This window comes from Dipteris shenzhenensis, chromosome 23 (assembly GCF_047967505.1).
Source record: "Dipteris shenzhenensis isolate YYH24624 ecotype China chromosome 23, Dip_SZ_1.0, whole genome shotgun sequence".
In the NCBI taxonomy this organism is placed as follows: domain Eukaryota; kingdom Viridiplantae; phylum Streptophyta; class Polypodiopsida; order Gleicheniales; family Dipteridaceae; genus Dipteris; species Dipteris shenzhenensis.
Window position 1 is genome coordinate 54287899 of NC_141618.1, and position 4289 is coordinate 54292187.

Sequence of the window (4289 nt, forward strand, 5' to 3'; positions counted from 1 at the left end):
CACTGATGACGTGGCACTGATGACGTGGCAATGATGACGTGGCACAGATGACGTGGCACAAGTGACGTGGTAGATGATGTGGCAAATGACGTGGCCTGATGATGTGTCACTGATGACGTGGCAGGTGATGTGGCTGATGACGTGTCACTGATGATGTGGTAGTGATGACGTGGCTGCTGACGTGGCAGTGATGATGTGGCTGCTGACGTGGCAGTGATGACGTGGCACTGTGGATAAGGGTGCCACGTGGCTGATCCTTGACCACACCTGTGTGTGTGGTGACCCTGGGTGGATAAGATTGGTGATAAGGCCACGTGTCTCTTTCTGGGAAGCCGGAATCTTTGAAAGATTCTGACGGAATCTTTGAGATTCCGTCTCCCTGCGGATTTCCGTCGCTGCCGTTTGGAGGCGTCGAAGCAGTCGTTTGAAATGCCGTGAAGCTTGTTGGCTTAGTTGCAGGTGAAGCTGGTCGTTTGGAGGCGCGCGTTGCTGTGTGTGTGGGCGAGCCGTTGTAGGAGGCGGGCGTGGAACGAGCCTGCCTTCAACCTTGCCTCCCACAACAACCTCTGCAGAGCTTTCAGCACGCCATCGAATCCAAGATGGCTACCTTGACAAAGCCATCATCTACAATTGTGCCATCAACTTGGCAGCGCAACTATGCAAGCAGTGTAGCCCCTCGAAGCTCCGACAGCCTGTCATCCACGAGAGCAAGGGCAGGCTGAGCGGCGCCAAGAGCCGCGGCAACGATGCTTGGAGCAGCAGGGGAAGGCTCGTTGGTCGATAGAGGAGTTGCGTATGCGTTGGTGGAAGCCGTGAGCCGTTGACGACGAAGCTTGAAGCTTTACGTGCAGCCGCTCGTTGGATTGGGCATAGCTGTTCGTAGATGGTCAATGCCGTAGACGATCCGCAAACACCGACCGTGGTTCGTGAGAAAGCAATGAAGCTGATCGAGTCATGGGGAGAATCCACTGAAGAGCTGCGCTATCTTCCTGTTTTCGAAGAGACCTACAAGAGCCTGAAATCAAGAAGGATACGCTTTCCTGGTCGGGATGTAGAGAGTTTGGCACCGATATTTACTCGTCCAAAGTCTCAATCTTCGCAACCAGTAAACAGGGAGGCAGATTTCAGTCTTGAAAACGCAGCAAGTTGGCAGAATGACAATGAGGTAACACAGGAACAGCCAAAGGAGGTATTTGACGTTGCAAGAAATGCTATGGAGCTCCTGTCCACGGTGTTTGAAGCACTGAATTTGAACGATGGACTCCAGCAAATACTTTCTAGATATGAAGAGATGCTCACAGCACCCACAATGCAATCTTCTCTCTCTCTCTCAATGAAATCTCTCCCTGTCTGCTGTCTCAAAAAACTCTCACAAAGCTCTCAAGACAAATACCTCTCACAAGAAGAACTGCAATGGACGGAAATATCTCACCAAATGGACGGAATTTTCTCTCAACGGAAGTGAAGGGAAGGATCTCACAATCACTCAAGAGAACTTTCAATCTCACAATCTCTCTCACACTCTCAAGAATCGCAATGTCTCAGCGGAAGACAACCTGGCTCTGATACCATGACAAAATATGAAGAGGGGAGAGGAGAAGAGTGGAGATGAGGAGAGAGGGCACAGCTAGAGAGCACACCACAAATGACTAACTATACACTAGAATTAGTTGAAAAAATAGAATATATACAAACCCTTTTAGGGTTAGGGTTAGGGGATCTAACCCTTTTCTTTATAGCACTCTATAAGGTTAGTGCTATGCACATATGATCACGTGATGGTGCTATGCACACATGATCACATGATGTTGAGCGTGAACTCTCAACAAGAGTTAGAAATCAGCTCACGTGACATCTATGACAGTTTGTTACCTCTTTTTGGTAATGGTCCATCACATGTGGATCATCATGAGGTACAAAATCAGCCTTTGCAGGTTTCGGATGAGTTCACAGATCAGCCTATTGCTGATGCAGATGTACATGATGTACTACATGATGAGAGGGTTGAAAATGAGCAAGCCAGAAATATGCCTAAATGGTTGGTGCAAACATTGCATGATAGTAAATTGGATGCACCGTTGTCTAGCCATATTCGTTCTGGCTCTCAGCATATGTCCTATGCATCAGATTGTTATGCTTTGGCTGTTTCCAGTCTCTGTGATGATGATGAGCCTGTTACATTTGATGAAGCACAGGAATCTGAAAATTGGTGTGCTGCTATGCAAACAGAGTTTGATGCTATTATGAAGAATGGCACATGGTCTTTAGTTGATTTTCCTGTTGGTAAAAAGGCCATTGGTACCAAGTGGGTGTTTAAGTTGAAACGTAAGCCTGATGGTAGCATTGATCGCTACAAGGCAAGGCTTGTTGCAAAGGGGTAAGCTCAGGAAAAGGGCATTGATTTTGAGGAAACCTTTGCTCCCACTTGTCATATGACCACCATTCATAGCATCTGTGCTATTGCAGCCTACAATGGTTGGAATGTACATCAGCTGGACATCAAAACTGCATTCTTGAATGGGGATTTGCATGAAGAAGTTTATGTAATGTAGCCTCGTGGTTTTATGCAGAAAGGGCAGGAAAACAAAGTGTGCAGGTTGAAAAAGGCTTTGTATGGCTTGAAACAAGCACCTCGTGCTTGGTATGAAAAGATACATGCCTATTTGTCAGCACTTGGTTTTCATAACAGTTCAACTGAGAGCACCTTGTATGTCAAACGTGTGGGTGCTGTATTTCTGATCATTGTTCTCTATGTCGATGATGACATGCTGCTCACTGGTCCTGATGAGATGCATATTGCTGATTTTAAGGCTGATTTGAATGCCTCGTTTGAGATGTCGACTTGGGGCTTTTGCATCATTACTTGGGCATTCAGTTTAAACAATGTGCTGAAGGGATTGCATTGTGTCAGACACAATATGTAGAGACATTGTTGAGGAGATTTGGCCTTGAGGACAGCAAACCTATTGCTACTCCTATGGAGACAGGTTTGAAATTAAGTCTTCATGACGCTGGAGATCACTTCGATGTCACTCTCTATCAGCAAAGTGTTGGATGTCTCATCTATGTATGCATAACCAGGCCAAATATTCAGTTTGCAGTTTCACAGGTGAGCAGGTTTATGCATAGCCCAGGGTCTAAGCATTGGCAGGCAGTTAAGCGGATTTTTCGCTATTTACATGGCACTATACATCTTGGGTTATTTTATCCCAAGGGGGGTACCTTACTGCCAGATTTGCATGCTTTTTCGGACTCAGATTGGTGGGCTGGTTGTTATGACACCCGCATGTCCACTAGTGGTTTTTGCTTCATGCTTGGAAGCTCATGCATATCATGGTTGAGCAAGAAGCAGCCTACAGTGGCCACCTCCAGTTGTGAGGCTGAGTACAGGGCAGTCTTCACAGCTACGGTTGAGTGTGTTTGGCTCAGACGCCTTGTGGTTGATTTGGGTGTTGGACAGGAGACTGCCACCACCATCTACACTGACAGTCAGAGCGCATTGGCAGTTGCGAGGAACCCGGTGTTTCATGCTCGCACAAAGCACATTGAGGTGCACTATCACTATGTCAAGGAGAGACTCTCAGCAGGAGAGATCAGCTTGGTATATGTGCCGACACAGGACAACCTTTGTGGATTGATCACCTTGTAGGGCTTGGCCCTTCCTTATACATTCAGTGCTAGCTCTTGATCACCGCATCACTCCCAGGGGGGATTTGTTGATGTATTATGGTAGTGATGTGTGTGATCACACTTAGGACTACCGGGGCACTTTTTCCCTCTTTAGGAGGTTTTTTCCCCCGTGCACTAGATATATGCCCAGTCTCATTCTAGGGCATAACCTTTGTATCTTTTGTACTGTGCACACTAACGAAGACATACTGTGTGTTGTGCGCTCCCGAGCTTCATCTCCTTCATGCTTCCTGTTCGTGCTTGCATCCGTGTTCCAACAAGAGTGGACTAGGAAACTATGAGAGAGAGAGAGAGTACAAAAGAACAATATGGAAATCCATTCTTAAGGAAAACACATAATCAAAATGAGATAAACAAGGGAGGATTAGAATATTATGAGTGATAAACACCAGAAAGGAAATAAAACATCACCATGAAGAGTAATTTGAGCATGGTATTCAAATATGGGTATGGAGAAAGAAGTCCTAATGCCCTAATGGAGTCCTCCTTGCGCGCGCGCGCGTGTGTGTGTGTGTGTGTATCCATTTTACAAGAAATGTGGTTTTTTATATAGTCAAGGAGAGGGATAAGATAAGGTAACACCCAATGTGAACCTATTT

General features: G+C 46.3%; 1 pseudogene; it reads left to right on the forward strand.

The window, feature by feature from the left end:
* The first annotated feature begins 2977 nt into the window (after positions 1 to 2977).
* LOC147887569 (secreted RxLR effector protein 161 pseudogene) lies at positions 2978 to 3649 on the forward strand (annotated as a pseudogene).
* Positions 3650 to 4289: the final 640 nt, after the last annotated feature.